Raw genomic sequence first — 27,305 nt, forward strand, 5'->3', positions numbered from 1 at the left:
CGCACACTGCGATGAAGAGTGGCCCCCGCTTGCCACAACTAGAGAAAGCCCTCGCATAGAAACAAAGACCTAACACAGCAAAAATTAATTAATTAATTAATTAACTCCTACCCCCAACATCTTCTTTAAAAAAAAAAAAAGAGCAAGTGGCAGATAAATGTGTACAATATGATGACATTTATATCTAGGTTAAAAATTGTAAATACTATTGTTGTGTGGGAAATTGCCTTGCTGCTACGGAAGCCTGTTAAGTATAACAACAGGCAAGCTATCCAAGAGATCACAGAACAGAAGGGCTTACAGACCAAAATGAGTTGCTTAAATCTCATGGTTTATTAAATCAATTGAAAACACACAGCAGGAAGCAAGGTGAAAGAGCTGGGGTGGTTTAAGATGACACAACCTGAATCCTCAGCCCTGTCCCTATCTTCCTCGATAAGGATATGCCAACAAGGACCAGAGTTGAGATTTGAGCAAAGCGACCCAACACATAGAAGGTGCCTAGTGTCAAAATGCACACTTGCTCTGCAGGTTTGGGAGCAAGTGCATCTGGCTGATAGCTGTATTGTAATTAGCCTGATGAGCAGTTATGGATTTTATTTTGCATTAGTTGTGCAGAGGACGTGAGGAGCCAATGGTCAGCCGAACTAAGAGCTCGTAAATAGTGAATGCCTCGTGTGCCTCCTGTATCTTCAGTGTGTCATGAGTATTTGATGATTCATGGCCTCATATATGTCTAGTGTATCATGACTATTAGGTGTTTCTTGGTCTTTCCATCCATTTTTAATTATATTCATTATAGTTCATTATTCAAATGCTCTACTTTATCTATGTCTAACATGTCTCAGAAGTTACTGACTAAAAAAAAAAAAAGTTACTGACTTATCTTACGTATTTTACAAAATTTGCCTGTCTCATAAGCTATTTGCTTTAATTCTAGTTTCACTTTTCTCCCTATGCATTCATTTCTCTTATTTTTTAAAGCAGAATTGAATATTCTTTGTTAATTGAAATATAGTTAACATATAATATCATGGTAGTTTTAGATGTACTACATAGTGATTTGGCATTTGCGTACATTACAAAATGATCACCTTGATAAGTCTAGTAACCATCTGTCTTCATATGAAGTTATTACAGTATTATTGACCATACTCCTTATGCTGTATATTACATCTCTGTTACTTATTTATTTTATAACCAGAAGCTGTTACTGCTTAATCCCCTTCACCTATATTGCCCATTCCCACCCCCCTCCCTTCTGGCAACAACCTGTTTGTTCTCTGTATCTATGAATCTGTTTTCATTTTGTTTTGTTTGTTTTGTTTTTTAGATTACACGTAAAAGTGAGATCATATGGTATTTATCTTTGTCTGACGCATTTCACTTAGCATGATACCCTCTAGATCCATCCATGTTGTCACAAATGATTTCATTTTTTATGGCTAAGTAGTATTCCATTATATATATATACCACATCTTTATCTATTCAACTGTCAATGGATACTTAGGTTGCTTCCATATCTTGACTGTTTTAAATAATGCCACTATGAACATTAGTGTGTATATTTCTTATAGAATTAGTATTTTTGTTTTCTTTGGGTAAATGCCCAGTGGAGTTGCTGGATTGTGTGGTAGTTCTATGTTTAATTTTTTGAGGCACCTCCTTACTGTGTTCCACAGTGGCTGCACCAGTTTACAAGCCCACCAGCAGCACACAAGGGTTCCCTTTTCTCCACATCTTCATCAATGCTTGTTATTTGTTGCCTTTTTCATAATAGCCATTTTGACAGGTGTGAGGTAGTATCTCATTGTGGTTTTTTGCATTTCCCTCATCATTAGTGATGTTGAGCATCTTTTCATGTGACTGTTGGCCATCTGTATGTCTTCTTTGGAAAAATGTCAACTCAGATTCTTTGCCCAGTCTGGTGCTTGTTTTTTTGATGTTGAGTTATATGAGCTATTTATTTTACATAGTATCCCCTTACTGGATATATTGTTTGCAATTATCTTGTCCTATTCAGTAGGCTGCCTTTTTGTTTTGTTGGTGGTTTCCTTTGCTGTGCAAAAGCATTTTAATTTGATATGGTCATATTTGTTTATTTTTGGTTTTATTTCCCTTGCCTAAGGAGATCCAAAAAATATTGCTAAGACTGATGTCAAAGAGCATACTGCCTATATTTTCTTCTGGGAGTTTTATGGTTTCAGGTCTTATATTTAAGTCTTTAATCCATTTTGAATTTATTGTTATATATGATGTGAGAAAGTAGTACAGTTTGATCCTTTTGCATGTAGCTGTCCAGTTTTCCCAGCACCATTTATCAAAAAGGCTGTCTTCCCCATTGTATATTCTTGCCTCCTTTGTCATAGATTAATTGACCATATAAGTGTGGGTTCATTTCTGGGCTCTCTATTCTGTTCCATTGATCTGTGTCTGTTTTTGTGCCAGTACCATACTGTTTTGATTACCATAGCTTTGTAGTATAGTTTTAGGATGCTTGATACCTCCAGTTTTGTTCTTCTTTCCCAAGATTGCTTTGGCTATTCTGGGTCTTTTATGGTTCCAATACAAATTTTAGAATTATTTGTTCTAGCTCTGTGAAAAATGTCATGAGTATTTTGGTAGAGATTGCATTGAATCTGTAGATTGTCTTGGGTAGTATGGTCATTTTAACAATATTAATTCTTCTAATTCATAAGCATGGTATATCTTTCCATTTGTTTTTGTCTTCTTCAATTTCTTTCATCAGTGTCTTATAGTTTTCAGAGGACAAGTCTTTCAGAATTGAATACTTATAAATAATTCAGTAAACAGACATTGTAAATATATGTGTAACATGGTTAAAGTATAAATAAATGCTTGGAAAGAGTAATCCCCAAGTTCAGCATTTGGCTCAAGATGGTGGAGAGGGAAAAAAAATGTATTCAGATGGAGTTCACAGGGCTTTAATTACATTAGTAATGTTTTATTTTTCAATATGGATGGTAGATGTATGAGTACTTATTATATTATTCTTTAAATTTTTCACATCTGGACTTTTTCAAAATAAATTTAAGAAAATTTTGAAATAGTAAATATCTGGTGTCTTACATGTAATAGGCATTTAATACATATCATTTTGATCTTAATAAAGTTAAAGTATTTGACTGGGCTAACTAAATTGATATGTCATCCTTCTATTGCTGGTACATACATATATTTTTCAACAAATATTTGCTGAGTACCTACTATTTACAAGGAAGGCATTGCACCAGTTGATATGGACGATGAAAAGTTGAGTGAAAGAAAATTCTTACTCTCAAGAGTTACTCTCAAGGTTGCAATTTAATTGGAGAGTTGAGACTACTGAAAAAATAAGAACAATACCAGAGCATAATATAAGTGCCTTTAGAGATGTACAGATTGTGGCTAGTCAGTCAGTCTAGCATGAGATCAAAATGCCTTTGAGAAGTGGCATTCAATCTGGGCCTTGAAAGAAGTACATGTCAACAGGTGAAAACAGTGAGGAAAGCATTCCAGGAAAAGGAAATACAATGGACAGAGAAGTAAAGTGTAGGGCATGCTCACTCCGTGTCAAGGGTGGGTATGGGAGAGTGGCACAGAGGGTGTTAATAAGTTAAGTCAGGACAAGAATCCTTCTATACAACATTAGCAGTGGTTACCTATGGTTGAGATTACGGGTAATTTCAATTTTTTTCTTTGTAATATTCTGTATAGTCAACATATTCTACAGTGACCATATATTACCATATATTACAGTGACCACAAAATTGATTTTTGTTGAAATAGCTGGACAATTTGCATATGGAGCTCTGACCATCTGGAAAGGCAGGGACAAATACTCTGTTTTGCTCTTTTTGAGATTTATCAGGATTGCCTGGCTAAAGCCCATTAACAGAGAACAGTAATGAGGCCCTGAAATAAAATTATCTTTAGGAATGGGCAGACTTAGGTGTCCTGTCATAAACGTAAGAGCCTAGGCATTCTTGGAGGAAGCATAGCACATGGCTAAGCTGGAAGTTCCTTGGGACCCAGCCACCCTGGCCCAATGCTGTGCATTAGGGGAAAATGGTAACTATTGCTGAGTATGTGAAGGACTTGAAGAGAGCTGTAACTGCAGATCCACAGGTCAGGGCCCTACCATAGCTGGGCAGGGGCCAAAACCAGCAAAGGCATTTTCACAGAATGGACTATGTACTGATGAAAGGACCTAGATCTTTCCCTCTAGACCTGGCATTGGAAACACAACTCACACTTGTCCTTTGGACTAAACCCCTGAGGTCTTTAGACAGTTTGAGGAGAGTCTATGTTAGACTTTCTGCTGATAGGGCAAGTAAAGTCTAAGAAATTTATTATAAAAATAAAGATATGGGGCTTCCCTGGTGGCGCAGTGGTTGAGAGTCCACCTGCCGATGCAGGGGACACGGGTTCGTGCCCCGGTCCGGGAAGATCCCACATGCCGCAGAGCGGCTAGGCCCATGAGCCATGGCCGCTGAGCCTGCGCGTCCGGAACCTGTGCTCCGCAATGGGAGAGGCCACAACAGTGAGAGGCCCACGTACCGCAAAAAAATAAATAAATAAAAAAATAAAGATATGACTATAGCAATAAAATGGCTTTCTGAGTTAGGCCAGAAAATATTGGTCTATGTTATGCAAATATTCTGCATTAAATATGTGTTAATTTATAATCAGATAGATGTTACTTTTATGAGTCCTATTCTAAACACAAAATTAACTTAAAAATACAGCATGAACTTTGACCCATAATAAATATAAAAGTGGCAAAAATATTAATATAAAGATTTCTATACTTTAATCTCTTAAAATGACTTGATATTATAACTGGTCTCTGACAGTGTCTAAATAAGGTTTGTTACCTTGACGAAAAGGACTTTGCTGTACTGTCAACATAGATAGCCTGGTTCAAAATTCAACATGATCATATCAAAGTTGGTGGTTCTACACAACCAGAGGAGGGAAGTTAAATCGTGTGTAATCTGCTTCATCTGGCTGGACATGTAAGCATCTTGGAAGATACTGTTTCTTCCTCATCTAGAACTCTGCAACACTCATCCAACACCTTTGAAAGAATTTTCGTTAGTCAAACCTTAAAAATTGTTGAGATTTTTGTAGCTGAGGCTCATGCTTGGCTTCTTGAAATATGAAACAAATAAAATCTGCAAAGTAGTAGTATAATTTCTTAACACGGAGATTTTCATTGAGAGCAGTGTTAAAGGAGATTGAATCCTTTCACCAGTGTACATTAGGGAAATATGGTACACTCTTCTTATTTAACTTCCACTAGATAGAGAGCTCCTAGGAGGCAGGGGCTGTGTCTTAATGGTTTTTAAACCTTCAGTATTTGACCTGGAATAGAGCCTATAGCAGCTGCCCAATATATATATATATATATATATATATATGGTGAATTACTGTCTTTTTGAGGAAGGATAGTTGGCAGGGTTATGTGCAGCTGCAAGTGATGCTCTGTATCATTCTGGACCGAAAACATATATTTTACTATTTGGATATATTGTAGGATTACTTCTGTGTTCTAAAGTTCTTGAGAGTTTGGATAATTGAACTTGATAAAAGGACTACGATTGTGCTTTGTTGTCATATAACTTGTGGAGTCAATGTTTTAGAAAAGACTTTTTAACGTTGCACAGAAGAGAAGCGAACTTCAGGCCAAGGGTGGAGGCAGCTCTGTCTCCTGGGGGACTAGAACCAAGAGTCAGGAAGCCTGCAGGAAGCAGGGAAGCATGCTCTCTTTCTCCTCTCTGCTTTTCTCTCTGTAGATTTCTTTCCTCTTTCTCTGCAGGTGTTTTTACTTTCTCAGGGCGCATAGCCCCAAGCACTGCTGATCCACAGCTCCCCATCTCTCATCTTTTCTGTTGGAGAAACCAGGACAGACTGAAATGAGCATTTTTGTCTCAATTTCAGACTCCAGTGAGAAAGACTGATCTGCCCAGCTCAGGCCAGGGGGATACTCTTCACTCAATAATTTGTGTGATAACAGAGACTGAAGTTACAGGCATTACAGAACTGATTTTATATTTTCTAAGGAAAAATGTGCATCGTATATATCGCTAGTTAAAATCACGTTACACTGTTGGGCTCTAAATTCTCAGAAGCCTGGGAGGTTTCCTTCCTTGAAGGGTGAAAAAGTAGTGAACAGATGGGCCTCCCACCATCAGGCCCATTTCCCTGGGGGCCTAGAACACATCTTTGGACCTCTGCTTTCAGAGGAGACTGACCAACCATGCCCAGGATGTCAGAGCTGACAGTCAGCTGGCCCCAGTGCCTCCCCCAGTCCATTCCCGATGGCTAAGTGTGAAGAGTAAAGAATCTGCAGAAATTCAGTGGTGTCAAAGGAGCTAGTCCAAAGTCATGCCGTGATGCTCTGATTTTAATGACGCCCAGGAACAGCCCCAGAGGCGAGTGTGCAGCTGCCAGGGGAGCAGCTGGTGGGCTCGCGGCTGGGCTACGGGAGGCTGGGCCCTGGGGGGGCGGGGAGGGGTGGAGAGGAAGAGCTTGGCAGGGGCGCGCGGAGGCGGCCCTCCGCGCCGCAGCCTGTTTCGCTCGGCTTGTTAGGTTGGCACGCGGATTGAAAAATGTACGTCTAAATCTATTTCTGGCTTTTAAATGTGTGAAGGAAACACATAACTTTATTATTTTATTTTTGTCAAGTTAAAGACAGAGCCAGATGCCCCTAAAGCTTATGCATTCTGTAAGGAGTTTCTATTCTTTGGTGGAGCATCTTGGAAGAAAAACTCAAAGACAAATAGGTCATCTCTTCTAAGTTTTCTGGAGGAATATTGGCAACAAAAAGAATAGAGTCAGCACTGGTAACTAATGGAGATGAAGGAAATAAAACCAGGGAAGATGTTGAAATTTTTTTAAAAGAACTTGTAAAGGAAAAACAATGAAGTAAGTATTGATGTAACATGAAAATGTTATTATTTGTTAAAATGCCAAAAATACTGCAGGTATACATAACCTTTTAAAATGTAGTGAGAAACATATGAACAGTTGCAGAAATTCCCTCGCCAGAGGAGTTTGGAAATCTTCAAAGCTTAATATCCTTTGTGAATGGTCAGAGTGATTAGGAATGAAAGAAATCTGGGAAAATAAAAGCACATTAGCAATACAACAGATATATTCCTGGGAGGGGTTGTTATGATCAATTTAACTTCAACTGTAGTGCTTCACAGTCAAAGAAAATCTTATAAAACAAAATACTGTAGATGTGTGTTTATTTTGTTCAATAACAAATGAACTGTAACATCAGGGGAGCAGCTGGTGGGCTGTTCCCCTGATAGATATTTTTTGAGCATATGCTATGTTCCAGGCACTGTGCTAAGCATAGGGAATATACTGGTAAATAAGTTGGATTCTGTTCCTACACACATATCCCTGCCTAAGCTTTGAGTTGATCAGAGAAAATAGCATAATCACCAAATCAAGTAGCTGCATGGGACCTAAGAGATCAGTTAGTCCAAACTTTTATTTTACACAGGAAACTGAGGCCTAAAATATTGTATAAGTGAAACTGGCTGTGCTCTTGGCCTCTCTATTTTTGCTCTCGAAAAGAAGCATTTCTTGTCCTATAGGTCCTTCTCAAATCTCCAAATTGTATGCCATGTAACAAATGTAGACATTAATCTATTTCTATTATAGACTTTCAATATTCCTATGCTTTTCTGGAAATGAAACAGGAAATCAAATTAAAAAAAAACCCTAAAGTCCAATTTTCAATATCTAATCCAGTTTTTTCAGGAGGTGTTAGCCATGTGATTTCTAGTGCCATCAAAAACAGTCATGTCGTGTGATACTGACCATCTGTTTAGGAAATGGCAGATACACTTGGAAAATCCAGAGTAATAAGAACTCAAAACCATCATTGGTTAGAGAGGTTATCAGTCCAAGAAGATGCCACTTCGGTCAGATGTGGATGAAGCATTATTAGATGGACCATCTGGATTTCACGCCTACCTGTGCTCTAGACTTGTGTGATAACTGTGTGTCCCTTAGTTGTCTGACCTGCAGTTGTACTGCACTGTTAGCACAATGCTTGCCAGCCACAAGGATGTTGTGACAATTGTTCAAGTAAATGCTATAAAGCAGTCTGAGCAATTCAAAAGAAGGGTGCTGGGCTTCCCTGGTGGCGCAGTGGTTGAGAGTCCGCCTGCTGATGCAGGGGACACGGGTTCGTGCCCCGGTCCGGGAAGATCCCACATGCCGCAGAGCGGCTGGGCCCGTGGGCCATAGCCGCTGAGTCTGCGCGTCCAGAGCCTGTGCTCCGCAATGGGAGAGGCCACAACAATGAGAGGCCTGCGTACCGCAAAAAAAAAAAAAAAAAAAGAAGGGTGCTGCAAAACCACCCAAAATCATTATACAGGTACAGCTCTTTTTTTATATTTATGTAGTCTTAATACAGTAATATAAAAGATTCCTCAAGATATGTTTGAATATCTGTGTGTGTTTCATTCCATTTGTTATTCATTCTAACTTTTAAATTGATTATTTTTATTAACCTGGCACTAAAGGGAACCTATTCTCTAGAGCCCCACCCCCCCCACCCCCACCTGTTAATCTATAACATAATGAATTAGGTCGTGATTTCCTAGCTGAATCTGGATCATTTGGCCATGGACTCCGATATGTTGGAAACACATGTTTGAGAATCTATTTGGTTGGATGACTTGGACTGAAGCCTCAATGTAAAAAAAAGCACAACTAAATACAAGCTAATAAATCCAAATACCTGACAGCATTGAAGCTGTCAGGGATGATGGTGACCTAACCATCACAGATGAGTTTCTATACAGCCCTCTTTGTTTTTCTTCCTCCCCCTCCCTCCCTCCCTTCCCTCCTTCCATCCTTCCCTTCTCTTTCTTTCTTTTTCTTTCTTTCTTACAATAGGTTTATTGAGATGTAATGCACCTACCAAAAAATTTACTCTTTCAAAGTGTGCAATTCAGTGTTTTTAGTATATTCACAGAGTTGTACAATTATCAGCCAAAATTCCACAACATTTTCATCAGCCCCCAAAGAAACCCCATACCCATTAACAGTCACTCCCCAGTGCCCCTCCCCCAACAACTACTAATCAACTTTCTGTCTCTATGGATTTGCCTACATTGGACATTTTATGTAAATGGAATCATACAATAAGTGGCCTTCAGCATCTGACTTCTTTCACCCAGAATAATGCTTTCAAGGTTCATTCATATGCATTCCTTTTTATGGCCAAATAATATTCCATTTATGGATATGCCACATATTGTTATCCATTCATCAGGACATTTAGGTTATTTACACTTTTTAGCTATTATGAATAATGCTATTATGAATATTAGTGTACAAGTTTTTGTGTGAACATATATCGATATTTTTAACTAGAATTTCTAGATTATATGGTAACTCTATGTTTAACTTTTTGAGGAACTAAAACTACCTTTCAAAGTGACTGCATCATTTTACATTCCCACCAACAAATAATAAGGGTTGAAATTTGTCCACATCCTTGTTGGCACTTGTTATTGTCCAAATTTTTGCTTATAGCCATCTTGGAGGGTATAAAGTGGTTTCTCATTATGATTTTGATTTGCATTTCCTTAATGACTAATAACATTGAGCATCTTTTCATGCATTTATTGGTCATTTATATATCTTCTTTGAAGAAATATCTAAGTCCTTTGCCTATTTTTAATTGGGTTATTTCTTTTTTATTGTTAAATTTTAAGAATTCTTTGTATATTCTGGTACAAGTCCCTTAACAGATAAGTGACTTACAAATATTTTGTCCCATTCTGTGTGTTGTCTTTTCATTTTCTTAAAATGAAGCACAAAATTTTTAATTTTGATGATGTCCAATTTACCTTCTTTTGTTGTTGCTTGTGCTTTTGGTGTCATATTTAAGAAACCATTCCTAATCCAAGGTCACAAAGATTTCTTCCTATATTTTCTTCTAAGAGTTTTGTAATTTTAACATTTACATTTAGGTCTGACTCACTTTGAGGTAATTATTTTATATGATGCAAGGTCAGAATCCAACTTCATTCTTTTGTGTATAGATATCTAGTTGTTCCCGTGAATTGTCTTGGTTAGCCTCCTTGTAGAAGATCAGTTGACCATAAATATGAGGGTTTGTTTTTGGATTCTCAGTTCTGTTCGGTTGATCTGAATGTCCATCCTTATGCCACTACCACCCTGTCTTGATTGCCATAACTTTGTAGTAAGGTCTGAAATGGGGAAGTGTGAGAAAATTTCTTCAAAAAAGCCAGCTGAAATTTTGATATGTATTATATCGAATCTGTAGAGCAATTTAAGGAGTACCACTACTTTAACAATATTAAGTCTTCCAATCCATGAACCTGGGGTGTCATTTCCATTTATTTAGATCTTCTTTAATTTCTTCCAGTGATGTTTTAAGAGTTTTCAGTGTGCAAATCTTTTATTTATTTTGCTCAATTTATTCCTATTTTTATTCTTTTTGATGTTACTGTAAGTGAAATTGTTTTCTTAGTTTCGCTTTCACCTTGTTCATTGCTAGCGTATAGAAATATACTGACATTTGTATATTGATCTTGTATCCTGCAACCTTAGACGTTGTTTGTTAGTTCTAGCATTTTTTTAGTAAATTCCTGAGGATTTTCTATATACAAAAGCATGTCATCTACAACTAGAGATAATTTAACTTTTTTCTTTCCAATTTAGATGCCTTCTATTTCTTTTTCTTGCCTAGTTTCCCTGTCTAGAGCCTCTAGTACAGTATTGAACAGAAGTGGCAAGAATGGATATCCTTGTCTGTTTCCTAATCTTAGGGGGAAAGCATCTGGTCTTTCACTATCATGTATGATCTAAGTTGTGGACTTTCTATAGATGACCTTTATCAGGTTCAGGAAGTTCCCTGTGTAGCTCTCTTTAAATGCCATTGATGGGCAGGGCTGAATTGTTCAAACTAATGATATCTAAAAGTTCATTTGGTACTTTATGTCCTTTTCAATGTTGTAATAAGATATGGAAACAATATGCCCACTAGAGCCAGATTATTTATTTTTTTTCTGGAAAAGGCTGCATGTTGCAGAAGGAACTTTTCTGTATTTCTCTTTTTCTATCCCCCAAGCATTATTCCTTATCTCCCACCACATGAGAGCAAACAACTGACTGTGGCAGGTAAATATAATAGCTTCTCTCCATACTCTCCTTATGCTTGTAGGATGCAGTATATTTGTACACAAATTTCAATAGCACATATTCTATGGATGATATATAAAATAAGCTGCAGGAAGTCAGTAAAGGTGTCAACTCCAGAAAACCATCTCAACAGACTGCTAAGAAGACAAGACATTATCAAATCCAACTTAAATTTTAGTTCTCAGGGGACCTGGCAAATTAGGCTTGCTCCGCATCCTGGAAAAAGAATTGCTGATTTGATGGTGATTGTGACAATGATAAAGATGATGATGATACAGCCTCATCAGTTTAATGTATAAGAACTACCAGGTGCTAAGTGGTACCTTTAAGAGGCGGAAGTCAAAGAGCCAATGCAGGACTGGCCACCCAGGTAAAAACAATCCCAGCCAGGGAAGACACAGTATGGCAGAAGTAATTGAATGGCTTTGGTTCTATTCTCTAACTGCTATTCTCAATTTTCCAACTTCCTATTGCAATTAGACTGCCATTTTCCCTAGTGGCCAGTATTCATCTCTCACTCTCAACTTTTAGCACTTTGCCTTTTGCTCTGTGTAGTGTCTAGGGACAATAAGTACTGCCTTTGGCTGCCCCATGAACCTCTCCCTTAAATGGCAGAATAGAAACACTGCATGTCTCATGTGTCTGGAACTGACCCTGCACGCACCCCAGGTTTGACTTTGCTTAGCCTTGCATTATGTATGTACGACAATTATAATCTGAAAAGCAAACCATAACATTAAAAGAAAAAAATCTTTAAAGTCCACATCATGTGCTTTCAGAGCCAAGTAACAAACGTGTAGTACTCTGTCTTAATAGCAAGACCAGTTCTGCTCTTTGAATTGAGAGCCAGCTTCGCTACCTCTGATAGAAGAGAGATTATTCTTTGCTTATTTCCATTCTTTTTTTTGGCATTCTCACGCATTTTATTTTATTTATTTGTTATTTTATTGGATTATAGTTGATTTAGGATGTTGTGTTATGCGTATTTCCATTCTGCCAACTCCCAACATTTTAGGCAAGGATTGTCAGGATAAAAAGAACTTTAAAAGAACAGAGAATCTTCCTTTGCTTTCAGATGAAACTACAACCCAATCACAGAGTAAGTTAGAAGTTAGGTAATTGGGAATTATTTCTTCTGCATAAGGCTGACATCATTTACCCCTATCTAATAACTTCGGTTTGGTGGAGGGGAAGGACGAAGGAATGATGGAAGAAAAAGGGGTTGGGATACATGAAAACTCACAACAGTACTATACCTTTTTCAGGTCTCAGTGAAGGAGTTTGGGTGTTTCTCATGAAGTACCATCGATCCCTATGAGAAATATGTTTGTATTGCTCCACGCCTGCTTGGAGAGTCCAAGAACCGCTGAAAACTGATGGTAAGAACTAAGGAACAACCTAGAACAGCTGGCCAAGGGTGAAGAACTGATAGACAAGAGGAGATGAGATTTGATTTGTACTTTGGGTCACACTAAGTAAACAATGAGGCAAAACAGTGGAAAGGCAGGATTATTTTGCTAAAGCCTTGATGAGTTGTCACACTAAGTTGTGAGCAAAGTGGAGAACAAGCTCAGGTCTTAGGCTCTGACTTAGCTCTACGATGAGACATCATGTCCTTCGGAGGCTTCTCGTGTGGCCTCACTAAGAATCCCAGGAGAGGGATTTTCCATTCAGCTACATGATAATAAAATTTAAGTCCTGATTTTCAAGCAGTTAAAAGAAAGGACAAAGCTAATGGCCTCGTAAAAGCCTGAAAAACGGAAACAATTAAGGAAATGATCATGAAACTCTAAGAACCATTTCCAAGATTGAATCATAAAAAATGTAGACTAAAAACTTATTAGTGGTAATCATGGTGATGAGGGTAAAGAAGACTGTACTGCAAGCAGAGAAATCATTCAGTTCCCACATGGCTGTCCTAAGAGAAAAGAGACTCTGGCCTAAAGGAAATATCAAAACTTATTTTTTTTTTAAAACTTATTTTTTTCAATATATGATCCTGTTGTTTTTTTTCAGAGAATTTGCATTTGGAGGTTTATTCTGAGTAAATTTCCCCAGAGAAACGTTATGCTCTCTTACTCTGATACAGAGAGTACAGATAGTGTCAGAACAAGAAATGGAAATGACACTCAGAAATTAAATAGGGGCCAAATGGAAATACTGTGCAGGTGAAATGTTTTTCAATCATTAGTGTATTTTCCCAATCTCTCTGATAGGGGTAATTTAGTTTTGGGTGAGAGTGGGGATAGGATGGGTGGGGTGGAGCTGGGGGGAAATTGTGGTACCCTTAGAACCACAGGACTAGAAAGGGAAAGGAAGAGTATAAAATCCACCTTTTGTTCCTCCAATTGGATTACCCTAAACAATTTCCAAGTAAATAATACCTTCTCAGGAGTACTTCTCAGGAAAAAAAAAAGAGAAGATTACTGAGCCTCCAAGTGGAGTCTCACTTCAGATGACATAAAGGCCTTGGGAAGACCCTAGGGTAGTGGACATTAATTAAAACTGAAGTGGAGTGGGTTACCTTAGGGCTAGGAATTGAAAGGTTCATAAATCAAATTATTCAAATAGTCTAGAAACTATTTTTAGGAAAAAAGTCACAAAATGTATTTACAGTGCACAGGTAAGATGATTAAGGAGAAATTTGTCTGAGAAACAAGTCTCAGAGTTTAGAATTAGGAACTCAGCACATGGGTTCTGCATCTGTGAGAGCCAAGGGGGCTGCAGGAGGGATCCAAAAGTACAGTTTCCTTCAACCCCAAAGAGGATGCACCGCAGTGAACATTTCCTCTGATGTTTTGAGGTTGTGAGAAGATCTCCAAGATACGTATCTATGTGTTATCTTACAGTTTATGAAGTCCCTTATTTGTATGTAAGAGTTTACTGTTCAGGTGCAACTTGCGATAGGATTTGATTTTAACACATTTAAGTTTTAACACATTTTACTATACACTGAATTATTGCTCTGCATAATAATTAGACGTAAATACTAACTTTGTATTTTGCTTCTTCTCATTTTGCCATTTCTTCAACACGCAAAACTAAGGTCAATGTTTATGTCCCTAATGCCAAGTACAATTTAACTATCATACTCTTTGGTCCTAACTTTCTCATCATGTACCTACTTATTTGATTCAGTATCTGCCCCTCAGTACCTGAGTCCATGCTCCTGGCCTGGTATTCTTCGTGCCTAAGTATTTTATCCCAGCATCCCTCTGCCCCATCTACCCATATTCCAGGATTTGGGCAAGTGCTTTCTGCTCCCATTCCTGCTCATTGTGTCTTGGGCAATGAAAGGCTTGAGGTGGCAGGAACCCTGGGCCATGACTTAAACTGCAGTCTTCAACAGAAGGGCAACAGTAATGTTTCTATGTTGTGGGTGAGGAAGAGAAGGACCAGGGATGGCAAAGTAGAGAGTAAAGAAGGGAAGGGATGGGGTGGGCCTAGAGAGAATAGGTTGGGGATTCCTGGATACCTTAGATTCCTCTCTAAATTATAGTAAAATGCCAGTGGCACCCCAGCACCACGAGGCCAGAGCAAGCAAGAGGAGACCTCTTTGCGATGTGGTAGTTGATGTGATGTGTCACTCAGGTCTCCTTCTAGGCATGAAGGCTTTATTTCTCCAAATGCCAGAAGTGCTGGTAGCCGACAGCCTTCAGCTGTCTGCCTTCTTTAGAATTGCTTGGGCTGAAGAGAGCTGCCTCGCCCTCAGTCACAGCCCCTTCTTGAAGCACCCTTGTGTCCAATGACTGGTCAAAATCAAAGGCCATTCCCTTCACCCCCAACAAAGAACACCTCTGAAAGTCCATCTCAGCCTCACTGTGGTGAGGAATGGGGAATTAGTGTTTAGTGGACATAGAGTTTCACTTGGAGATAATGAAAAACTCTGGAGATGGATGGTGATGAAGATGGTTGCACGATAATGTGAGTGTGCTTAATGCCACTAAACTCTACACCTGAAAATGGTTAAGATGATCAATTTTATGTTATGTGTATTTTACCACAATAAGAAATTCATAAATTAAGAAAATACAGGAGTAGGATCAAACGTGCTTTCAGTTTCCCTCCAGTTCTAAAGGTTCATAATTACATTAAGTTACCCTTTGCAGCCAAATTTGGGTTGGTGTGATTTCAGGGGCCAGATTATACAGCAGTTCTCAATTTTGGCTGCACACTAGAATCACTTTGGGAGCTTTAAAAAAATGATGCTTCATGGGGCTTCCCTGGTGGCGCAGTGGTTGGGAGTCCGCCTGCCGATGCAGGGGACATGGGTTCGTGCCCCAGTCCAGGAGGATCCCACATGCCACGGAGGGGCTAGGCCTGTGAGCCATGGCCACTGGGCCTGTGCGTCCGGAGCCTGTGCTCTGCAGTGGGAGAGGCCACAACAGTGACAGGCCTGTGTACCACAAAAAAAAAAAAAAAAAAAAAAAGAAATGATGCTTCAGTACCCCCATACTGATTTATATGTAATTGTCTAGGGACCCGGGTTTTGGTATTTTTAAAAGCTCCCAGTGATTCCAGTATGCAAAACACAGTAGAGATTTACTGGGCTAGAAGAACGCCAACCCACACCTTCCCCACCCACTTGCTATTACTGCTGAGGATTTGGCCACTTGCTTATCTTTCTAGACTCATCTTTCCAGCTCACCCCCTCCTACACATACCCAAGGTACAGCTGAACCAAATGACTTGTCATGTATCCTCTCCCATCAAACCCTGTCTGACTCTGTCCCTTTGCTCCTGTTTCCTCTAACAAGATTGCCCCCATCTGACTGATGTCAGCCCCAGTGGACCACTTCTTTGAGCCCTCAGCACCCCTCGCTAGGCTGTGCCAGGTACCCTCCTCTAAACTCTGGAAGCGCTTCATGTATAGACCCTTATACTGCTGCCCTTATCACAGAGGTGGGAAATCCAACTCCCCAGTGCTGGGATCCAGTCTTTCTTCCTGAGTTCCCAGGTCTGAAGAAAGACACTAAGGAAGTTACCAGTAGATATAGTTGAACAAGTAGGTTTCTTTAATTAGAGATAATTCATCCCACAATTGAATAGCATTTTTTTAAGTAAATGCATTAGGAAGGACTAGCATATCAGTGTAAATAAGACAGTTTTTCATTTAACATTAATTGAGCTATTATTATGTGTCTGGGATTGTGCTAATACTTAGAATTTCTTACTGCATCTCTGTGGCAACCATAGGAGGCAGGTACTATCATCTCCATGTTGTAAATGAGGAACCAATTTCAGGCAGGTTAAGAGCTTGCCCAGGATCCCAGCTAGTGTGTAGCAGAGCTGGGAGTTGCCATTGGTATACAAGTGATGATTCTAGATCCTACCTGATTTGGGGAAAGGGACAGAGCAAAAAATGTATGAGGTCACTGGGAATCTAAAATGGGAAGAGAGGAACTTCCCTGGTGGCACAGTGGTTAAGAATCCGCCTGCCAATGCAGGGGACACGGATTCGATCCCTGGTCCAGGAAGATCCCATATGCTGCAGAGCAACTAAGCCCGTGTGCCACGACTACTGAACCTGCACTCTAGAGCCTGTGAGCCATAACTACGGAGCCCACTCGCCACAACTACTGAAGCCAGCGCGCCTAGAGCCCGTGCTCCGCAACAAGAGAAGCCACCGCAACAAGAAGCCCGCACACCGCAATGAAGAGTAGCCCCCGCTCGCCGCAACTAGGGAAAGACCGTGTGCAGCAATGAAGACCCAACGCAGCCAAAAAAAAAAGAAAAGTTTTTTTAAAAAACGGGAATAGAGGCTGTTACTGGTAGGAAAAGGGAACCAAAAAAAGGTGAGGTCGCAGACAGAAAAGACAAATGTTGAAATCTTGCTTATTTTACTCAGGCCTCAGCTTAATTGTGAGTAGGTATTTAAATCACATTCTCAGTCTGGAAGGAAGGTGCTGTGAGCCCCTCATTCCTCAGATACACTTCAGTTAAGCCCAGCCCAACGATATTTACTGAGGATCTATTACACGCCAGAAACGGTGCGAGATATCTGCATTCCAAGCACAGGTGATACTAGATCTCTGCCCAGATAGAGTTCTCCTTCTAGTGGGGGCAAGAGGTACACGGTCAGCAGACATCCCAAGTACAAAGGTATGTGTTCTTATCATCAAGGTATGTATCGGCAGCTGTAGAAGTGCAAGAGGACCAAGTATCCCAGAGAAGTTAGGGAGGGCTTTACAGCATTTGAACTTGGGTTTGGTGGGTGTATAGGAATGACATTTGAACTTGGGGTTGGTGTGTGAATAGGGATGGCCACATGGAAAAAGAAGATGAAAGTTCAGCAGATGTGAAAGCATGGATTCAAAGGACATAGTAGTTTGGGAATGGGCCAAGAAGTCAGGGTTGTGATAGGGAATAGGGATGGGAGGGAGACAGGGCCATCTATACCAGGCTAAGGAATTCTGACCAAATACATATTTTAGAAAAAAACGTATTTTGATGGCAACATGGAGGTTTGAAAGAGAGAACAGTTAGAACTCTTACAAAATGAAAAATGAGAGTCCAGGAGTAGGTCTACACTGTATGTGTATATGTGTATGTGTTTGTGGGGGAAAGAATCTGTAGGACTTGGTGACCAGTTTTTTAAAAAGAGTGAGAAAAAGGGAAAAGTCAAGGTCCTAGGTTTCTAGTTTAAGCATCTGAGTTGATTGAATTGAAGACTGGGAACATAGGCGCAGTTTTGAATTCAGTTTTGATCAGGTGGAATGTGAAGTACCCCAGAGACATTCAAGTGAGGGCAGAAATAACATAGGAGGCATGAGGCTGTGATCCAAGATGTCAGGTTAGGGAGGCAGCAGAATAAAAATACCATCAGTTTTTTAAAAATGAATGCCAGACTGCCAGATGACATTAAAACACATCTGGGAGCAGACATGGGCTTTGGAGCTGCAAGACTCAAGCTTCTAGACTTGGCCACTTAGTGCTGTGATCTTGGGATGTTTCCTAGCTTCTGGGACTCTCAAATGTAAAATGGAAACAATATTAACCTATCTTGCAGGATTGTATTCAGATTAGCAATAAAGTTTGCAAACTCCTAACAATGCAGGTCCAACTGAGTTGGCCCGTGGTAGTTTTGTTAAAGTTCATGGATGGAAGGAGTAGGGTTAAATTTGGGAGAGGGGACTGTCCTGTGTTCAAAAGAAAGAAAAAGAGTCCATGGAAGGGACTATCTGCCTAAAGTGGCTAGGGTACAAGGTGGACTTACCCTCTGTAGAGAAACGGATCGTCATCATCCATGGCCCTGTTCAGGTCCCGGAAGTAGGTGTTTGAGGTAGAAAAAGACCATAACCACCTTTTCTATTTGATTCCCTCTAGTCACCCTCAAAGAATTAAAATCAGTGTACTGGGGACTTCCCTGGTGGTGCAGTGGTTAAGAATCTGCCTGCCAATGCAGGGGACACGGGTTCGAGCCCTGGTCTGGGAAGATCCCACATGCCACAGAGCAACTAAGCCCGTGTGCCACAACTACTGAGCCTGTGCTCTAGAGCCCGCGAGCCACAGCTACTGAGCCCATGTGCCACGACTACTGAAGCCCATGCGCCTAGAGCCCATGCTCCGCAGCAAGTGAAGCCACCGCAATGAGAAGCCCATGCTCCACAACGAAGTGTAGCCCCCGCTCGCCACAACTAGAGAAAGCCTGCATGCAGCAACGAAGACCCAACACAGCCCAAAATTAAATAAATAAATTTATTGAAAAAAAGAAAATCAGTGTACTGCTAGGATTGGTCTTCAGAGTAACCCTGTCTGTGCCCACCCTTTCCCCAAGAAGGAAAGCAGAAAGAAAGGGAGAGAAGAAAGGAGGCACCTGTAGATGGACAGGAGGACTGTCGCCATCTGCTTATTCATACCTGGCTTTCCTTTCAGAGTGTAACACATTCTTTCATTTTATAATAGAGAAAAAATTCAAATGAAATTCATTAATTCCAAATTATAATCAGTTGATTAATTTACAAGTAAAAATGATTAAAGTGAGGTCCTTTCCTATTTCGATAGGAGGAGGGAATGAAGAGGGTAGGGGAGATTTGAACATGGAAAAGAGAAGGATGGTTGGGAGAGTTGTTTAAAAAGAGAAATTTTTTTTTAAAGGTGAAGAGTGAGGGTATAGAAAACATACTTCAGATTTTGCCTACAGTTGGTTTCCAATATTTGACAGACATTAGCTGCATGTAAGATTTTTGTCGTACGCAGCTGCCAACAGTTGCAGCTGTGCATGTAGAAATTTGTAGAGCTGTCATTGTTATAATGTTGTTGACTTTTGTTCTAAAGGAGCTTTGTTCACTGAGAATCCACAGAACTCTCTACCTTCCTAAGAGCCCAGGCTCCCTGAATACCAATGTTTAGTGCAACTCAACACACACTGATGCAGTAAACTCCATATGTCAGAGACCACACCGGGAGTGAGATAAATAAAGGTAGTTTTTGTCCTCAAGGAGCGTCCAGTGTGGAGAGGAGTAGGGGTAGCAGCCATTGGTGGTGGAAGCAGATGAGGGTGGGGGGAGGCAGATGAATAATGGCCACATAAACAGATACGTTTATTAATTCCCCGATGTGACTGGGACCTTGACCCATTTGCAAACATTATGTAATCACTGAAACAAGTCCAGCTAAATTATTCAAAAATCTCTAAATGCCAATTCCATTTAATTTTAAATAACAAGCATCCCTGAGAGGGATGATTTTCGGAACGGTGACTAAGGGAAAATATTTTTCCAGCAGGGTTTCTGCACAGGAAAAAATTCATTGCTTCCATCCCCACATCCCACACCCTGCATTCCACACCCCTTGGTGTAAAAATATTTGTATTTAAATAATTTTAAATGTCATGCATTTATAATTAAAAGCAATTCTGTGCTCAGAGGAACAGAAATTACTGACTTTAAATCAATGAGAAAAACTAAATTTTCCTCAAAGGAAGATTTCATGAGATTCAAAGGTAGTGTAGATCAAGCTAATGTGATATAAGGCTATTCGTTGCATGTGGTCTGTGGTGTGACCACTGATATAACGGCCCACCTCCAGTGGCAGGAGCGTAGAGGACATTCCAGCAAGAACACTTCGTGTCTCCCAAAGGGTCTCTTCTCTCTCCCTTCTCCTTCCCATCTTTAAGTACCCAAGGACTGTGCCCAGAATGTTTCATTTTCCTTCAAAACCACACTCCCCTACCCCATACCCTTTGGTTGGTGAGATCTTTCTAGTTAAACAGCTCCTGATGCCTTCTCAGCATCCCTTCTGAAACACAACAGCCTCTCTCCCCATTCTCGACCCTAGTCAGGGCATTGCATTCCCTCAGCCACAGTGATTGATTCAGCAGGGCATGAACTGGGAGATGAGCCAGTCAAAGCCTTCACTAAGGAAGACAGGGAGGGGTGGGTTCCTGGTAACTTTGGGGCACTCCATGGATTCTACTCTGCCTGTGGTGGTTAACTTTATGTGTCAACTTGCCTAAGCTGCGGTGCCCAGTTGTTTAGTCAGACACCAGTCTAGGCATTTATGTGAATGTATTTTTTAGATGTGATTAACATTTAAATCACCAGACTTTGGGTAAAGCAGACTACCCTCCATAATGTAGGTAGGCCTCATCCAATCAGCTGAAAGCCTTAAGAACAAAGATAGATTTCCCAAGAAGGAATTCTCCTCAAGACTACAACATAGAAACACTGCTTGAGTTTCCAGACTGCTGCCCTGCAGAGTTCAGACTGAAGACAACATCAACTTTTACCTCATTTTCCAGCCTGCCAGCCTGCCCTAAAAATTACCCTCACAATCACGTGAGCAAAGTCCTTAAAGAAATCTCTTCTCTCTGTCTGTCTCTCCTTCCCTTCCTCCACCCTTCCCCTACCTTTTCTCTCTCATTTCCTCTGTCTTCTGTTGATTCTGTTTCTCTGGAGAACCCTGACTAATACACTGACTAAGTCATATTTTCACCCTCAAAAAACACAGGGTTTTATTTGTGTGTTTGTTTAAGCCAGCTTGAGTTGTGTTCCCATCACCTGTACTAAGAGTCTTGAACATTCCTGGGTGTAAATGGACAGAATGCCCTATAGGTTCATAGATGAAAGATTCTTCCAGAAATCTGCCTTATCAGTTACTATACAATAAGCTGCCTAAGGACTGGGATTGTGTCTGATGCTTTATTCAACTGCCATTGCTTAGAATTCTTGTTACATAGTCATATTAATAAATGTTGGTTGAGCCGAATTATAGAAGGAGGTGACCAGGAGTGCTCAGCTCCTGGAATTGCCCTGGTAGGTAGAGATACAGATCTGCTGACATTTAAGAAGCCCAAGAGTGACCACAGGTTTTTATCATTTGGTTATGATAACCATAACAAGTAGCCTCAGCAATTATTATTTTCATGGAGTTTCTTAGAAATTGTTGCAGTGTGTTTTCATTTGTGTCCTTACATGTATATGTCTATTATCAATACACATGGGTTCCATTCTAGGTGTTTGGATTGGATGGTGCACATTTCTTAGCCGCATCAAAGCTGCACCCCTCCAGGGAGATTCTAGTCAAGAGCAGGACAGCTCCATCATTGCTACATTGTTGTATTAGTTTGCTTGGCCTGTCTTTTAACAAATTACCACAGACTGAGTGGTTTAAACAACAAAAATCTATTGTCTCATGGTTCTTGAAACTGGCAGTCTGAGATCAAGGTGTGAGCAGGACCTTAATTCCTCTAAAGGCACAGGGAAGGATTGTTCCAAGCCTCTCTTCTGGCTTCTGATAGTTCCTTGGCTTATAACAGCGAAACTCCAAACTTCATGTGATATTCTTCGTGTCTGTGTGTGTTCATACACAAATTTCCCCTTTTAATAAGAATGCCAGTCATATTGGATTACAGGTCCACCCTAATCCAGTATGAGCTCATCTTAACTAATTACATCTGCAGTGACCCTATTTCTAAATAAGGTCGTATTCTGAGATATTGGGGGTTAGGACTTCAACATATTTCAACCCATAACAATTGCCTGTACTTCTTCAACTCATTTCTGAGCAGCCTTCATATGAAGGCACTAGAGCTGTGAGTGACAGAAGGACAGGAGAGCTGGCTGCCAGAGCTAGGAAGCACAATGTTAAGATTCTGGCCACTTGGTGGCTCCGTGATTGCAGCTACACACTCCTACACCAAACAAATCATTTCTATCTAGAAGCAGCAGCCTTGTTCCAAAACTAATACTGATCGTCTTCCTCTTGTACCCTCCTCTAGTGGGTCTCCTTTCCTTCTCCAGTATCTTCTAGTTGGTTTTCAACCCACTTCTTCTCCCTTCTTGAAAAGAATAACCAAGAAACAAGAATTAGAAACAACATAAAAAGAAAAGAATGAGAGGAAGAGCAAGAGAGGTTTTAAAAATAACACTGTTAAAGATGGCAAACGTACTATTTTCTGTGACGTATAGAGCTGAGGTTGGAAAGCTTCGGAAAGTCATTTTCTGAGGTTCTAGGTGCTTTGTACCGCTCAGACTAGCTAGAGATGTAGGAGGTGACAGATGCAGAAGCAGCACGGATGGCACTCGGCAGTGGAAGTGGAAGAGCGGGAGGCCATTGTACTGCTGCAAACTCTCCATTTCAATGCAGGAGGGGGTCAAAGACAGTTCTTTCAGGTGACTGGGGAGAGGGAATGTGACTAGGATGGGGGGCAGGGAGCTTGGAGGAGGTTGGTGAGTTTGTGGAGAAAACTTGCCTAAGGGACACTGCAAATAGGCCCAGGTGCTGTCTTTGTCATGCTTGCTATAGGTCACAGCCACCTACTCTTGGAAAGCTTTCAGTGTAGTCCCTGATGCATAAAGAGCTGTGAACACCTGGCCTATATCAATTGGATAATTTTACGTAACTCCTCAGCCAAGTAAATCGACACCAGCTTAGGGGCCGGAACCTAACACAGAAGATAGCATCTAAAAGCAAGTAAGAATTAAAGTTAAAATTAAAACTCTTAAATGTATTGGCAATATTTATGCTATTCCTATTTACTTACATTTAACATATTACTAGTAAATCAGTAGCAAATATGGAAAAATATGATGAATAATTTATGGGCCAGAAAGTATATATTTTTTCCAGAAATTGTCTGAAACAGATGTTTCAAGAGTTTTACCTGTGATGTTCTTCTGGGCCTGCCATCCATCTAGCCAAAAATAAAAATTTAGCCCAAGAGCATTTTTTTGTTTGTTTACTTGTCTACAAGTAGTAAAACAATAGGAAACAGAATTTTCACCACATAGTGTAATCTTATAAAGCTAGATGTTTGGCTTTATAAAAACCCAGCCTACCTTGAGTAGAGTCCCTCTCTCCTATTCATTGATTTCTGTCGTACATTTACAGCTGGAAAAGCCAGTAGTTTTTGTGGTAATCTTCATTAATATCAAAATAATGGAGAAAAGATTAATTACAGCACAGTTTTAAAAGAAATATATCTGATTTTTCTGTGAAAATAAAATCTGCTTAAAATTGGTACAAATCCTGGTCCACAGTCAGTGTTCAATAAGTGATAGTTGAAATAAATTATAGAAGGAAGGGGCCTGGAATGCTACTGCCAACAAACACACACATACATACACACACACACACACACACACACACACACACACACATAAAACCTTACCATTTGTGGTTGTTTTCTATTCTTTAGGAGCAAAATACAAGGTAAGATGTAAACACTGAAGAAGGGTGTATCCTGAAGCTTCAGATTAAGGTATATTAATTTTTAGTCTCTCTGAAGATAATGAGGTTTGGTCATAAGGTTATTCAGTAAGGTCAGTGTTGTCTGCAAATTACAATTTTGCTGGTAACAAAATATTTTAAGTCTGTGTGGCAACATGGTAAAATGGATCTAGATAACTATGTCTCAGTTATGTTAAGAATAAAGATAGTTGCTCTCCTAGCTAGTAGACACAGTGGGTTCTTAGAGAATCACAGTAAAAAATAAGTTATTCTGCTAAAATGTGTTTTCGGCAGTGTTTCAAAGTAATTTGCAAAGTTTGGGGGAAGAAAGGAAAGCACCACTTGATGCTCTTCCATGGGGAAGGCCACAGCGCCACAAGTGATGAAACAGTGACTGAATCGATAGCATTCTTCAAGGCAGATGCTTGAATCCAGTAAGACATTCTGTCAAAAAGCAGTTATAAGTTACAGTTTAAAATAGTATTTGTAATACTGGCTTGCTTGGAATAAGATCAGGTTCCTCAAAACACTTGTAGGCATCTTTGAATAACTTTTCCATAAACAGAATAACTTTAAGAATAAATATCTGAATCTTTCCTCACTCTCTTGGAATCTTCTCTTCCCCTTCACTAAAGATCTCAGCCTAAAGCAGTGATTTTCAACTAAGGGAGATTTTGTCCCCCAGGAGACTCTTGGCAATGTTTGGAGACGTTATTGGTTGTCACATCTGGTGGGGGGGGGGCGGCGGGAGGAGGGAGGGGCCACTGGCATCTGGCGGATGAGGCCAGGGCTGCTGCCGAACATCCTACAGTGCACAGGACAGCCCCACAGCAAAGAATTATCTGGCCCAAAATATCGATAGTTCTGAGACTGAGAAACACTAGCCTGGAGGTATAAATGAGGCAGGTGCGTGTGTGTGTGTGTGTGTGTGTGTGTGTGTGCGCGCGCGCACGCGCGTGTGTGTATGTGCAGCGTTGTCACACAAACAAGTGGACTATACACATGCTTGAGCTCTAAAAGCCCACTGAAACCCACATAAACTGGTAGCCTTACACATCAGCAGTTCCAGTAAAGAAATTCTACTTTCAAGCTAGATGTGAGGCAAGCTCAGAAAGGGTTTTTTTATTCGTTGCTCCACCCCAACTCCTCAAGTAGACGTTCTAAAGGAAGCATTGTTGTAAACAATCAGAGGGACCGTTGACTTTATTCTAAGGTTTTAGAATTGTGGCTGGGCCTTAGCCTGAGAGTCTCCACTACTGGATGGGGCACCTCCATGAGTTTGTTCCTTCTATCCTGAAAGTTTTAACTGTGTATTTTAACAGTGACTGCCATGTGAGCATTCTTTATGTCATCCCTTTTGGTTACGTGTTGTTTTCTCTTCTCACCCTCCAGGCCCTTGTCCGAGACAACAGGAAATTTTCAGGTCACGTGTTTCCTTTCCAGAGAGTTGTTTTGTGGATACAATGGAGTCTTTAGCATTCACAAGATTTAGAGGACTTCAGCATAATTTTATTTTCACATACCAACAATCACTTACGGCAAGTACCTTTTCTCTCCTGACCACCATAGAGCACACTTTTGTTTCCCCATCCAGTCCCCTGTCTCACTGGCCGCAGCTCTGAAACGGCTGTGTTCTTTACCACAGTCTTCCTGAGACAGGTTGCTGCCTCCTTTTAGGAATACCCATGGTAAACCCACCTGAGGAGGGTTTTGACTCAACTAAAACTTCAACCAGCATCAGAGGCTTTCGAAGTATAACTGATAGGTACTAAAAATGTCAGTAATGTTGGTAGATACCACACAAGAAATTTTAAGCAGATAAAGCACCGTTTAGCAAAATTACCTACCAACATCCTTTTTTTTTTTTTTTTGTGGTACGCGGGCCTCTCACTGTTATGGCCTCTCCTGCTGTGGGATCTTCCCAGACCGGGGCACGAACCCGCGTCCCCTGCATTGGCAGGCGGACTCTCAACCACTGCACCACCAGGGAAGCCCTTAAGGTCCCTTTTTTTTCCCCAACATCCTTTTAACAGACAAAAAAAGGCAAGAGGAAAAAAAAGCAATAACTTATATAATTAATCTGTACAAAATAACACAATTGATATATTTTTTAACAGTAATAATCACGGAATGCTAAAGCTGGATGGGACATTCTGTACTGCTTAGGTGGGCTGCCTGGTGTAACAAGTGCTGGCTTCTTTCCTTTTCTCTCTCTTGTTTTACTTTGGTGATGAAGACACGAAGGCTCAGGGAGGGGAATTGACCTGGCCAAAGTCACACAGGCAGCTGGGCAAAGTCAGAATCGGAAACACAATGTGCACTTTCTTCCACATATATAAGAGGCTGAAAACACAGAAGACTGTGATATTTATATGCATACTTTTCCAATTTTTTTTCCAGTGTTTCCTTTTTTCCCTGTTATCTTTTAACCCAAATTTCCCAACTCCTTACACAGACTATTTTGGAAATTAGAAGACATAGTTTTAATGCAAATAATGCCTTTTTAAAAGAAGTTGTAAGCACCCACAACATTTTTATGCTTAGTGACTTGATGCCAACTATATATATTCATGGGTGGATGGGTATATCTGGATCTATAAATGTCATTTGTATATTCATATACATTCGTACACCAGATTTCCAAATCTAGTTGTTTCCCCTCACCTCCAAGGAACACACTGCTCCTGACATTTCGGTAGCATAGCCTAACTATACAGTTCCATCATGGGAGTTTGTATTATATATAAGTTTATGGTAAAGGTAAAAATACGAGTCTTGATAGTTTTCTTCCAGTGATATTCATTATCTTTTGCTAGGAAAGGTGAAAATATAAGCAATCAGTGCATTTCTGTCGAAAGGAAGGAGAATTAGATCTAAATAAGAATAAGCAGCATCTCAGGCTTGACAAACTTTTCCGGAAATTTTTTTTTCCCTGCTCTGCAGAGAGCCCTCAGCATGGGCCATGGGTCTGGCTGCTGAAAGAAGTGTCCATGCAAATCTCATTCTCTATTTTCTGTAATCACCACCTGAAATACGTAAGTAAAACACACAGTCTAATGTACCTTAATGTTCATCCTCATACTTTAAAATAAGCATTATTTCTTGGTGACTATACTTGAGAAGTTTTCTATTTAAACTGCGTATACATACGATGCCAATTTTTAAAAATCTTGTGTGTATTCACATATATAGGAACAAAAATCTATATGTATGTTTACCAAGATGTCGACGATGGTTTTCTTTTAGTGGTATGACTTTTCTTTATACTTATCTCTATTTTTTACAATTATTGATTTCTTTAATGTTCAGAAAATTATTAACTTAGCACAAAATATTACGTAAAGCCTTTTCAAATGGCATCCTTTGTCTCTCTGATTCACTGGAGTTTGTAGCTACTTCTATTCATTCAATAAATATTTAATGAATACCT

General features: G+C 40.0%; 1 long non-coding RNA gene across 1 annotated transcript in view; it reads left to right on the plus strand.

The window, feature by feature from the left end:
* Positions 1-25,511, plus strand: part of LOC132428486 (uncharacterized) — a 37,035-nt gene extending 11,524 nt beyond the window's left edge. The window contains exons 2-3 of the long non-coding RNA XR_009520133.1: positions 12,469-12,582; positions 25,268-25,511. This is a non-coding gene — a long non-coding RNA (uncharacterized lncRNA). The remainder of the gene's footprint in view (positions 1-12,468; positions 12,583-25,267) is intronic.
* The last annotated feature ends 1,794 nt before the right edge of the window (positions 25,512-27,305 follow it).

Source organism: Delphinus delphis, chromosome 7 (genome assembly GCF_949987515.2).
Source record: "Delphinus delphis chromosome 7, mDelDel1.2, whole genome shotgun sequence".
Taxonomy (NCBI): domain Eukaryota; kingdom Metazoa; phylum Chordata; class Mammalia; order Artiodactyla; family Delphinidae; genus Delphinus; species Delphinus delphis.